The 13,658-nt window shown below is 47.3% G+C and overlaps 1 protein-coding gene across 13 annotated transcripts in view; it reads right to left on the bottom strand.

The window, feature by feature from the left end:
- Positions 1–13,658, bottom strand: part of NCK2 (NCK adaptor protein 2) — a 148,824-nt gene that overhangs the window by 23,984 nt on the left and 111,182 nt on the right. The gene's annotated exons all lie outside the window — the stretch shown is intronic.

The following is a 13,658-nucleotide window of genomic DNA, read 5'->3' as shown; positions in this document are numbered from 1 at the left end:
AAGATAACGGGATTTTTCTTTCTCTTAGAACTTTACACATTTTCCCAGCAGGAGAGGCAAATCCTCACACTCTTCTGCGAAGTCTCAGGCAATCTTTACCCACTGTAAGTAAACAGTAACTAACCAAACGTGGTGGACCGGAAGCCCTCATTAACCAGTGTTTCTACTCACACCCTCTCTGTGCCATATTTTGGAAGAACACACTTTCCCATAGGGCCTGCTCACATTGGCCCAATCATGAATTCCTGGGATAGCCTGGGCTGTGGACAGAAAGAAGAGCCCAAGAGCAGCAGCCCCTGCTGGGCCACACCCCTTTCCTGACACCCTCTCTCTTAAGTATGGGAGCTGGATACATACAGGATACAAGGCAGTTCCAGACCCCACTACATGGGACCTGAAGCATGGGGGAGTACTGGGTGTTTCAGCAAGATTTGACATGACTTCAAATGATGGGCTTTTCTTTCCGCTCTCCCGTTAATCATAAAATCCAACTACACAGATTTTATTTGGTGCTTGAGCGTTTTGGTTGGAGGCTTTGCCGCACTGTGCTCTGCATGAATTGTATTACGGATGAGAATATCTAGAATGGGACCATCAAAAAATCTCTGCAATTGCTGGCATGCTGTATTAGATGATGCTAAGTAACATTTTTTCACCAAGTAATGACTTCCTCTACAGCTTGTTCAATAATGTATAAACCGCAACACCTTTGCACAAAGAAAGAACAAAGAACGAATGGAAATCACTGTTAAAAAATGAAAAAGATGCTGTCTCATGTAGCATGTGCTCACGAGTGACCAGGATTTTAACTTCCAAGCTAAAGATTAGGCTCTCAGAACAACTGGGGTCCACAGCCCCCCAACCGCCCAACTCGCCCCCCGCCCCCCCCCAGCAGCTCCAATGCTCTCCTTGCTCCACCAGGGGTCCTGGGCAGGAAGGTGCTGGACGATGTGCTCCACATGTGGAGATGGGTAAAAGTCTTGGAGAGCCTGAACGCCAGCCCAGGATCCCAGGCCAGTTAGCGGTCACACTGCACAGAAGGGTGCAGACCCGTGAGCACAGGCTGCCTGGGATGGACTGGGTTCACAGTCGAGGAAGGATGTGAACAAGCTCCTTGACAGAGGCACCTCCGGAGCTGTCACATTAAAGACCAGCCACAGCTTGTTCCATGAGCTTTATCTGCATCTAGTAACAGTAATAAAAATATGATTTGAAGTGGCAAACAGGAGAGATGGCTCTAAACATAAACTACACTTTTGAGCTTTGGTGATGATTTTCTTACACCAAACCAGGATCTCTGATCCTGGGTTACATTTTCATTGACAATAATGAGCACATTTTAACCTTCTTGAATAAAATTACATACATTAAAGGCAGAATTCTCATAAAAGCTTGACTATGTCATACATTATTTTATTTTATTTTTTTTTAAAGATTTTATTTATTTGAGAGAGAGAGAGTGAGAGAGAGCATGAGAGGGGAGAGGGTCAGAGGGAGAAGCAGACTCCCCACTGAGCAGGGAGCCCGATGTGGGACTCGATCCTGGGACTCCAGGATCACGACCTGAGCTGAAGGCAGTTGCTTAACCAACTGAACCACCCAGGCGCCCTATGTCATACATTATTAATGTTGGTGATTTTCAAGTCAAAATCTTTTAAATACTCCTTTTAAGATAAAGAGATGTTATAACAGACGACTTCAAAATATGCTCTGTCATCTTCCAGCTGGGGTTCTGGAGATTTAAGACAAAATGTCAAACAAATTTGATAGTTCAGAAGTATATTCAAGACGATTCGTTTAGACATTGTACACCCAAGTTTAGGAGGTCCATGGCAAAGACATTTTATTTTTGTTACTTATCGGACCTGCAACATAAAGCAGATTAACCAGAAAGCTTCCTTGTACCTAAAATGCCATTTACAATAAGACTGAAGGTCATTAATTTGTGGGGATTTCCCCCATTAGGGTTAGGACCTATCATAAGCGTCAACTAAAAATTCCGAAAGGCTTTTATTTTAAATGCTAAGGAGATCTGACAAAGTTTGATTAGGGTACAAAGCGTCCAAAGTAATTTTTCATATAAGGTTAGGATATATTTGATGTTTGGTTTCTAATAGATTTTTGTGCTATTATATGTGCATTTAATTTGTGTCTGGTTTTTTTAGCTATGCCGGAAGATTAGCTTTCACCAGTGCTGAAATTTATGATCAAAATATTTGATATATATATAAAGGGAAAAACCCCTCAAATATACTGAACTTCAGATGTTTTAAAGGATGACCATTTAAAATCAATGCAGTGGTCCTCTGTTGTTGTTTTCAACTGTTCAGTATCCTTTATCCCTTCTCTTATTCAACAAAACTCCTCTTCTTATGGCTTCAGCAGGGCCATCCCCACCCCACTGGGCCATCCGTAGGGGACCCATGACTCCCACCCACCACAGTTATTAGGGAGTACTGGCTCTCGCCACCTGGAGTTGCCCACGTTTGTAGAAGTCTGTGAAGAATGAAGGGCTGAGCAGGGATGAGGCCCAGAATGAGAGGAAGAGCCCCTAGATCCAACCATACTTCCCAGTGATGTGAGCCAACAGATTTCCTTTTGAAATTTTCCTTTTTTTCATCTTGTCTACTTTTGATTTGACTTTCTGTCACTCCAATGAAGAGTGCTGAAAAATACAACTGCCCACCCCCCACTCTCACTCCTTCCAGCCCACCTCCTTCAATATGCCAAACTGTTGATTCCCCCTTAGCAAAGCTATATTTGGGTGAGAAAGTCAAAAAGAATACAGTCATAGTTTGGGAGCACCCAGGTTTGAGTACGGGAGTGAAGGTGGGACAGTGAGGATGGGGGCTGGCATCCCCACCAGGTCACAGTTAACTGCCGGGCTGGCGTGCCTGCTTCCTAAACCCAGAGAATCCTGGGTTGAAAATACTTACTGCAAGAGCCATCATGGTAAATCTGTGGCACTGGGTGGCCAAAGACATCAGGCTTAACTGACCCACACCACTGAACCTCAATCAGATGGGGGCTAGCGTATTTGACTTACGATGGTCCCAAATGAATTCACTGTGGCTGGTATCTTAGGCACGGCTTGTCAGAGAAACCCCAAGGGCAGCTCAAGGGAGGGGGGCAGGCTCTTCAGCACAACTTATCTCAGATAAGGCCAAATCTAAGTCAAAGTCGACTCAAGCAAAAATGCCCTCACACTCAGCTGTTTCGGTTATCATCTGTTTCTTTTGTCACACAGAGGCTCAAACACATCATCAACTGCTGACCAGGGATGAGCTCAGGAGAGGAGAGGCAGCGTGGGGGCAGAGGAGACAGGCTGCACGGGGCTGTGAGCAAGACATGAAGGAGGCCATGGGGCCATGCTGCGGAGGACCAGCGGGAGGGCAGGATGTGGGATGAGGCCAGAGAGCTGGGCCGTGCTGGGGCGAAGACATGTACAGTGGAGGCCGGCTGAACTGTGTTGGGCAAAGCGAAAAGCTTGTCAACTGAACTCTCTTCTGAGTGTCCCGCTGGCAGAAAAAATTCCACCTGGCATCGTGGCTCACCATTAGGAACCAGATAGGCTGAAAGAAGGGGAAATACTAAGTTTCTAACCACTTGTGAGACAAAGGACTAAAGGCATCCTTGGCAGCTTTTGTGTCTCTTTGGGCAACAGCTTCATTTGCAAACCAGCCTTACTGTCATTGCCACTGGGTGCCACAGTCCATCCATGCTCTCTGTAAGGTCTGACAACAACAGGGGAGAATACATCCTTCTGACGGCCAGGCTGGGCTAGAAACAAAGGAGGCTGGCATATAAAGTTGGCCAGGAAACTTTCTTCCTCCAGTGGTTTGAATCTAGCTTTTAAAAATGGAAAACCAAGGTTTTTCCCAAAAGCTTAGTCGTCTGCATCTCCATGACCAGACCCCAGGCAATATGACCACGGGAAACACCACGGGCTTGTGGGCAGGACTCAGGGTCAGCAAGTAACTAACTTCCTGTGGGCCTTTCCCCCACAGTAAAACCCCTGCTCAGCACTAAGATCCTCAAACACTAAAACAATGTCACGTCACCCCCATGCCCCCCATAGTACTCTGCCACCTTGATTTCAGTGCCCGCCTCACCATGCTGCATTATCTCCCTGAGAAAGATGGTGCTTAGTCCTGTTGTGGCCTCAGGGCCTGACATTCAGGAAGTGTTTGCTCAAGTTAATAAGCTCCACTCCCTATCTCACCACCACGATTCTGTAGGCACTGATCAGTCCTTCCCGACTGAGCTCTCCAATGATATACACCCATGTTGCCGGGAGTGTTAACACGTCACTGAGAGGGGACTGTGATCACAATTAGCAACCCTTCCAATGTGTAGATGGAAGGGGGCTGCCCTACCGGAGGCAAATCCCCACTGCCTGGGTAGGGGTTGCCAGCTGAGGGAGGGACAAAGTGACTACTGGCCATCCCTCTGCCCAGGTGGTCCCTCTTCCAATGGGCAGCCATCCGAAGAGCCAGCTCAGAGACAGGTGGGCAGTCACACAGGGCTATGCGTCCAGGGCTCTGAACTGGAATTTCCATCTTTGGGCATCAGAAAGCCTGTTCACGTGTGAGCAGGCAGGCAAGTAACATGGTCGAACATTTAAGCCCGAAAAAAAAAAATCATTTACAGTATAGGATTTTCTATCAAATGTGAAAGTCGAATGGTAACACAGATGCCAATGAAAAGAATTTTTTAAAATTTTCATTATAATTTTTAATTAAAAATATACATATTTAGTACCTCTCAACACGTATTCCCGACCCATTAGCACAGCATTTCTGAGTATGCAAAGGGGTGTACGAGACGTGGTGCGGCTCAGCTACGACACACTGCCACATTACTGAACGTGTCAATCCACTGGCAGAGGCTCGGCACGCAGGCAACTTTTTAGGACTGTACCTGCTAAGTAAGATGAAATATGAAAATACATGCAAGCGAGTAAAGGGACAGGCACACTCGTGGGGGAGAACACAGGTGGCAAGTGGCTGGCAGAGACGATGGAGCCATACTTCAGACTGCATTCCAAGCCTGGCTCTCACACCAACTATTAGCTTTGGACCTTGGTGGTTCAATAGCATCTCTATCCCTCGGTTTCTTCATCTGTAATATGAGGATATCGGTGCCCCTGTGGGCTGTTAGGAGGGTCCAGGAATGGGGGAGCACACGAAGCGCAGTGTCTCAGACACAGCAAAAGACCAAGCGATAGCCGTCATTGTGTTTATTGCTATTATTAAAACATCTAAGGGTTTCCCTTCCTGGTTGAGAACACAGGCAGGGGCAAGTGGAGAAGAGCACAGGTGGTGTTCTCCCAACAGAGGTGGGCACATACCTGTTTTCTTCCTAAATGCTCTGGTGGGGGGGGGGGTCAGGCCCTCAACCTCACTCCTGCTTTCCACGTCAGGAGCAGTGATGTCACAAGGGCCGCCATGATCAGTCAGAGGGAATGGGCGATCAGTGCAAAATGGGCCTTCGCAAAGGGTGAAAAAGGAGCCCCATTTTCCCAGTAGGGATGAGCAGAAAGGCTCACATGCTGCTCTGGACAGGGCAGACACCGTTTCTAAGATGCCAGGCTGTACCTGCCCGTGCTCCAAGAAGGGGCCTTTAATGTTCCTGGGTTCCTGGCCTCCAGGCACCCCTCATGTCTGGCTTCCATGGACAGCATCCCGCCTGCACCTGGAGAGGCCTGGCTCTGCTGTGAATGAGCCTTGCAACATTGGGCAAGTCACTCAATTTGCCTGATTTTCGTAGAAAAGCTTGGACCAGGTTATCTCAAGCCTCATTCTGGTATTCCAGGGTTCTACAGATAGCCAAACTCTCAAATGAATTCCACTTTTTAAACTTAACTATACATATTTGGATAAAAGAAAAAAAAAATCCACGGAAGAACCTCAAGGGGTTCAAATGGTCACCACAGCATTTTTCTTAGCACCTTAGGTTAAACATTATGGATTTAGCCAGATTAAATTAGTAGCCTAAAAACCACTACTAATTCATGCTCTACTTATAAACACTCCAATTTTCCAAGTCAGACCATCCACTGTGTTGCTCCCTGAAAAAACAAAAATACAAAGTCAAGCAAGATTTCCTGCAAACAACCATCACACAACGGCCCACTCCAAGGAAACGCGATGGCTCCAGCCTTAAAAATGGATGAAGAACTGCCCTCTGGGTGGCTTCCCGGCTGTGAGAACCACTGGAGCAACTGGGGGTATTTGTAGAGTCTATGGGTTCGCAGCAGAGTTGGGGAAGTACGAAGACAAGGCATCAACAGTGTGGAGGGCCTCCTGCAGCCTGCCAATCACACTCCAGCCTAGTGTGGGGATCAGGCAGGGGCCCTGCAGGTGCCCACCGGCCCTCCAGTGCTGAGCGCCCAGCAGGGGCTCAGCGGGAGGAGGCACCACAAAGGAGGTGCCCAGGCGGGCCCTGCAGGGATCTGAGGGGCTCAGCATCAAGCACCACAGCACATGCGGGTAAACAAATACCCTCTCTGCACTCCATGTCTACCCCCAGGGGACAGACACAAAAATCTAACAGCGAGAAGGAACATTTGAGACATATGGAGAGGGTCTAAAAAAGAGAGCGTGCCATATGGGGAAATGCAGTTAGAAACATGGTAAGAAGATTTTACTTTAATTCTTAGGCATTTTTAGTTCATGTTTCTCTGTTCTAAAACTTGAGGCTCCCACATGAATAACTCTTTAGTCAAGAAAGGGTGTTCTCTGTGTTCTTTAGAAAACTGAAGCAGAAAATGATAATTTTAATAAGCAGCATACAAGACATCAGTTTCTGGGAAGTACTTAACCTGTGTTCTCCTCCTTCCTCAGGACACGGTGGGGGGGGTGGGGTAGTGGCCGGGCCAAGAGCAACGTGGCTCTCGCACAACCACACGTGACTACACGCCTGCTTCTCCTGGTTTTCTGGGGTACAGACCCCTCCTCATTTCCCCTTGCCTCTCCTGGCTTTTCTCTCGTTAGCATTCTTTTTAACAATCTGTCTCGTCTCTAATTATCCTCCCACTAATCTGTTGTGAGTTGTTTTACATTTTTGGTTCTAAATACTTGGACGCTTATGATATACAAAAACAAATCCAAGTTTATTTTGGGTCGCTGGCACCACAATTGCCGTAGAAGCTTCCATATTATGTGGGCAATACATTTGGCAGGTCATTTCTATTGGGAACGAGAGCTCCCAAGACAGAATCCTGAAGAATTCCAAATTATGAGACGTGTAGGGGATTCATGGTCATAACGATGGTAGATTATACAACAGAGACCAGCAAGGTAAATCTCACATGCTAATTTTAACTCTGAGAACCCAGACTCCCTGTTTTGTTACTGTTGGGGGGTGAAAATTGGCTGCAGGAATCGAATGTTCAAAATCAAAAGGAGTTACTAGGTGATGGGGAGTAAGGAGTGCACCTGTCATGATGAGCACTGGGTGATGGATGGAAGTGTTGAATCACTATACTGTACACCAGAAACTAATAAAACACTGCATGTTACCTATACTGGGATTAAAAAAAAAAAAAATCAGAAGGCGTAAGTTACCTTAGTCTTTCCACGTGTTATGTACAAACTTTTCATGGGGAATGGTTTGGCTTTGCACTTTCTTGAAACAAAGAACTGGTTCCTCAGGGAGACATAGCTTAGGAATCACATTTAAGTGACTTCCAGGAAGATTAACAGCGATTTTCTTACTCTTTTTTTTTTTTAAGATTTTATTTATTTATTTGAGACAGAGAGAATGAGAGAGAGAGAGAGCACATGAGAGGGGGGAGGGTCAGGGAGAAGCAGGCTCCCTGTCGAGCAGGGAGCCCGATGTGGGACTCGATCCAGGGACTCCAGGATCATGACCTGAGCCGAAGGCAGTCGCTTAACCAACTGAGCCACCCAGGCGCCCCGATTTTCTTACTCTTGAAGAACATTCCAACTGGGAAACAAACTACTTCTATGACAGATGTACCACAAAGAATCAGCTTCTCCTCCTGCATGGCTGATAGAATATCCAGAACTCAGGGACGTGCTGGGACCAGCACGTGCACCTTGCAGAAAGAGCCTGGTATCATCCGGACTAACGGCAGTGCGACAGCTAGTATTAGTAACAGCGAGGAGTCACCTACACATTATGGTTCTCATTATATACATGTATAAATACTGAGAAAACAGACACAGATGATTACAGACCCAGGGATGAGTTCTGGGTGAGGAGATCACAGGTGATTTGTATTTTCTCATATTTTCCAGGCTTTTAAAATTAAGTATGCTGCGCTAAATGGTAGTTTGATAAAGTACCGGCATCTCAGAGATTACAGGGCTGAGGAATACCTGTTTGCAGAGACCTGGGTCGTCCAGAGAAACCATGAGTGGCCAAGATGGCTGAAATGTATGTGCCCAGTAGTGGCGGTTACAGGCTTGCCGCTGGCCAAACGGCTCTAGAAATAAAAATCAATGTTCAGACAAGGAGACATGTTCCCCTGACATTCGGCTTCTAAATCATTTTAATGAATGGCTCTTGCTCACCTCCACATGAAGGAACTGGGCAAAATTACTAAGTGACTCCCTTGGGGTCAGGGAGAAAATGATGCCCACTGAAGGAGCTGGTCCCCTAGCATTTTAGGGGCCAGAGCAAGAGTGGCAGGAAACCACAATGGCTGTGTGGGTGGGGACCCGGGGAGGGGTGGATTTCATTGGCAGGCACTGTGTGTGTCCCCCCAACCCTGCCCGATCTGAATCCCCAATTCTAGCAGCTGATCAACAATAATAGAGGTTGAAGTCAGGCAGACGTGGTGTGAATTCCAACCCTGTCCCTTACTGCGTGTTCCTGGGCACATCCCTAACTTCCCGGTTTTCACACGGGGACCCAGGATATCAGCACATCCCTCTTTGAGTTACTGTGAAGATGAAAACAGAAATGCATGCAGGCACCTAGCATGCTATCGGGCACAACGAGGTACTCAGAGAGAGATGGTTACTATTGTACGCTCACTGGCAGCCTGCACACAAAATCCATTTTGGGGTCCTGGTCTGAATTTTTCAGCGGCATTCGCTTTTGGTTTGGCTGTGGGGTGTGGGGGGACACTTTTTGCAGGGAATGTCAGGAGCACGGGGAATGTGGGCTCAGGGAGCCTGCAGGCTCTTCTGCCAGAGCACGGCTGTGGTGACAGAGCTCCAAAGGGGGGACCGGAGGCCTGGGACCAGTCCTCGGGACAACAGAAACACTGAAAGACTATCTGAGGTCCCTAATACACTGTTGAAGAAATGTCAGGTCTCCACTGTGGGCCCTGGATAAAAATATTTACATAGAAGTCCAAAACCAAAAATCACTTAAAAATAGGAAGTACATTATCACAAACATCTGAATTTTGTCTCCTGAAGTTGACATTCATGCCTAAAGCATCCCACTGAACGTTTTCATGGATGTCCTGCCGTCACCTCAAACTCAAACAGGTCTTGCCCTCATGGCCCTGTTTCTCTTCCTACTTCCCAAATTCTCTGCTGGACAATCATTCAGGCTCAGAACCCCGGAGTCGTCTGTGGCTAATATTTCTTCTAGCTGCTCCATACCCAGTCAACACAGAGTCCTGGGGCTTTCCTGTGAAATCCCCCTCCGCTGCTGAGCTCAGGACTTACAACATCACCGCTGGGTGGCTCTGAGGCCTCATTCCCAGCCTCCTATGGACAGACAGGCCCTTACCAGTCCCTTCCTAAGGACCAGGCTGCCTCCCGCACGCCCTGACGGTCATCTCTGTCCACCATATGGAAACTCTTGGGGGTTCCCTTTCTAAATGGTACCAGGCCTGGTGTTCAGGGCCTGCCATGTGGGGCACCCGGATCCCTCAGGATGCCCCCATGTTCTCCCTCACCCCAGTCCAGCTAGCTCCCTGAACATCCTCCAACACAATTTGGATTCTAGCCTCCAAATCTTGGCTTATGTTCTCCCTTCCTCATCTGAAGCCCCATCTGCTCTCCCGAGGGTCCACTCAGCCTGGGTATTCTTTACTGAATGACTCCATTCAATTCTCAACAATTGCAGGAGACAAGCAGTCACTTATCCCATTTTACAGATAATGCAGTTGAGGTTCACAGAGTTCAACAGTTTGGTAAAGACTGGATCTGAACGTGGCGGTGAGTCTCTCTCCTAACCACTATGCATACGGCTCTGTGAAAGGTAGGACAGAGGCCCACACTGCAGTTTTCAATAAGACAGGCCGAGACAGTGCCACAGCTCAGCTGAGGACTGCTTATTTGTGCCAGTGTCATTTCCCCAGTTATCACAAGCTTCCCAAAGTCAGGGATTGAACCTTCTCCTTTCTTCATATCCCACCGCATGAAACAACAACCGGCCAGGCTCCCACTTCTGATCCAGACATACCCTATTACACCATGCTGATCTGCACATAATGTTTGCATCTCTGTTTCAAAGGCTTTGGTTACTGTTTCCAAAGGTCGCTCAGCAGGGGATGAAGTGGCTCAGAAGGGGTTTCCCAGGGACAGGGCAAGGAAGGGACAGCGCAGACTCAGACTCAGCTCCCACAACCACAGGCTGGGGCATTTGTTACTCACCGTTCATTTTTAACTGACCACCTGCCCTGGCTCAAGCCCTCAGAGCACATCTATAAGCACGGCAAAGATCCACAATCCTGTGGTCTCTAAACGAAAATTCCCTCATAGTCCACACAATCGCGGAGGCGGTGAGCCCAGGGGGTCACTTCTGACCATGACTCTCCCTCTCTCCACTTCAACAAAAAAAGCACACACTGAACTGACTCTGAACAATCTGGGCTGATCCAGCAAGCAGCAGGGATCCCCTCACTTGCAAGCTAGTGACAAGGACAGAACTCTGGATAATTAAAGTTCTCAAGTATTGTGGGAAAGCATTCTGAGGAAGCATCAGTCAGACACGTCTACACCCGGTGTTATTCTTACGTTTTAGGTCCAATGGCAGCAGGTGCTCAGTGATACTCTGAAAGGTTGAAGCCAAATTTAGGGTAAGTAGATGCCTAGACAAAGTTGGGGGTAGGGGGAGCCGAAGTTATATCTCCTCTGCTACAAGCCAACTTTAGAGCCTTGGGGTGGTCCCCAAACCACTCACGTCCATCCATTCATTTTAACGTAAAGTTACAACAGTGGCACAAAAATGTTATTTTCCCTGAGCCATCTGAGAACCACTCCCCTGTCTACACGATGTTCCAACAAACCTAAACGCTCAGTGTGTATTTCTACAAATAAGGACATTCTCCTCCACAGCCATAACACAACCATCAGATCAGGAAGTTAACATCAATACATTATTATTACCTAATTCTCTGAGCCCGTTCAAGTTGTGCTAGTACGTTTTTTGTCTCTAAAATAAAGGACTGGGTATCAAGAAAATCTCCTCTAATATTCTAACTGCCCGTCTCTGCAACAGAATTCTATCAGATGCCCACCTACTAAATCCGGGTATTCAACTTGAATTTGGATTCAAGTTTGAGATGAAATCCCATCTCCGTCCCACACCAGGACTAGTAGTAGTGTGTTCCTGGGGAAGTCACGTAGCCACCCGAAGTCAATCCCAGCATGGCTCTGCCTCTAAGGGCCTTGGGAATTTCACCCATAGGAACCGCTCCCTCCCTGTCTGAAAGCATTAGACCAACAGGGTCCGAGGGCTATTTTACAGTTAGTTAGCATCAGGGAGTCTCCCTCTGCTCCCAGGTCTGGTTTGGAATCAGGGGTGGGAGTCCAGGGGCTAATCACTGGCAGGGTGCTAACTGGCCTTAGGTATGGTCACACTGGGACAAATGCTAAAGAAACAACGGTGGGGGTGGGGGGGTGGGGGGGATCACTTCCACTCCAGACACCCAGGAAGGTGGTCAGCAAACAGCACATGTGCCTTGGAACAAACCCTCCCGAGGAGGTTGCTAATAGCTTCTAAATGCAACCGTATCGTTTTGGGCATCCCAAGGCAGCCCATGGACTTCAGTGAACCACCGAGAACAGAGTTAACCTTTGGGGCTTTGCTGGGTCCCAGCTGCTGTCATGAAGTTATAACAAAAACCGTTCTTCAGTAGTCTGAGGGAAAATCTTTGAAAACTACCTCCCTGGAAGCAGCTTCCTCATCTCAAAAGATGTAGCACGGTGCTTTAAAACACCTAACCCGCATGATTTAATAAGCGAGGCTGCAATGTCAAGGCCAGACTGTAGACCAGGAACGCTCCTCATCGCGGAGCAAAGAACTGCACGGTTTGAGCCCTTCAAAACATCAAGTGGGCTCAGCCAGGAGAAAGGGTTCTTAACAATTGCCCCTTGTTATCTGCGGAAAAGTTCTCTTTGACTGTTCATGATCATAAATTGAATATGAGAGGAGATCCAGTGTATAAATGTTTTGCTCATGTGTAAATAAGAGCTCATATTGTTTTATTCAATTATAAATCATTAAAGGAAAAGAAAGAATGTGAATCCTTTCCTAACAGAGATCTTTTTGTCAAAGGTACTGCTTTCTAGAAGTTACTCTAACAAAGTATTGCATGTGATTAAACTGAATTTTCCACTGACCTCAACAGAGCAACTGAGTATAAGAAAGCAGGAGGGAGCTCCACAGAGTACCAGTTCTCTGCAACAGAGACGTAAACACATTTATAACACTGTGACTTTGCTGGGGAGTCCGGTGCTATTTTATTCCAAACCAGGCACCTGCCAGGGAAATTTTATTCTGGACTGAGGAATCAGGTGGATTTCCATAGCATAAAAATCACAAATGTGGATGACACCATGAGTAGCTACTGGAAGGGCGACACAATGCCGTGTAGTTTTCAACATAATTTTCACTCCTTCTAATTACGCATCAGAGAGAATTTCTGCTGGCTGCGTCATCAACTAAAATCACACTGTAATTGTGACAGCATGTTGGTGACAATACTTTAAAAGCAGGGAGCCACAAACACCTGGCTCCAATCTTTCTAGCCATAGGGATGAGTGGGAGGCAGGACGGGCTGTGGAAGGTTTTCTCACCTTCCTTGTTGACAACGATGCCATGTCAGGGCCAGCTGTGGGGGATTAAGAAGTCACTCCGCTGTGGGGATTTCTTATGGGGAGGGGGCCCTCCCTTCCCTTTGGTACTTCCCTTTGGCAATGGAAAACTCATGCTGGAATACCAAGGTCTCTCTTGGTGCAACAAAAGCAAGGCTTCGAGGCAACATGGTAAACACGAAATAAAAAGATACACAAAAACGGTGGTGGTGGGGGAGCATTTCTCCACAGATACGGATGTTGAAAATATAATTTTATTTGTGTTTTTACAACACGTAATGCTTAGCACAAATGTGTCCAAGCAGATGCACGCGTGAACTGTGACTGAGGCCTGGTGGGGAGCTGTCATCTTCCAAGAGAGGAACACGCATTAACAGGCAGCTCTCGAGAGCCAAGAGGAAAAAGTTAAAGAAAAGCAAACTTTGATTCTATTTAAGGGAGAGCTTTCGAGCAATCTGTGTTCTCCAAAAATGGAACTGGCTGACTGTCGAGGTAGAAGTATTCTGGCAGAGCTGGGTGGCCATCTGTCAGGGGCGGGGCAGTGGCCCAGCACCCAGCACCGGGAGGGTCTGGTGGAGTGAGGTTCCTCTATGCTGAGAGCCACAGTACCCCCAGCACCCAGCACCCAGC

Source organism: Phoca vitulina, unplaced genomic scaffold, assembly GCF_004348235.1.
Source record: "Phoca vitulina isolate PV1807 unplaced genomic scaffold, GSC_HSeal_1.0 scaffold22, whole genome shotgun sequence".
Taxonomy (NCBI): Eukaryota; Metazoa; Chordata; class Mammalia; order Carnivora; family Phocidae; genus Phoca; species Phoca vitulina.
Note: the sequence above shows the minus strand (reverse complement) of the source record. Positions and strands in the feature narration are given on the sequence as shown.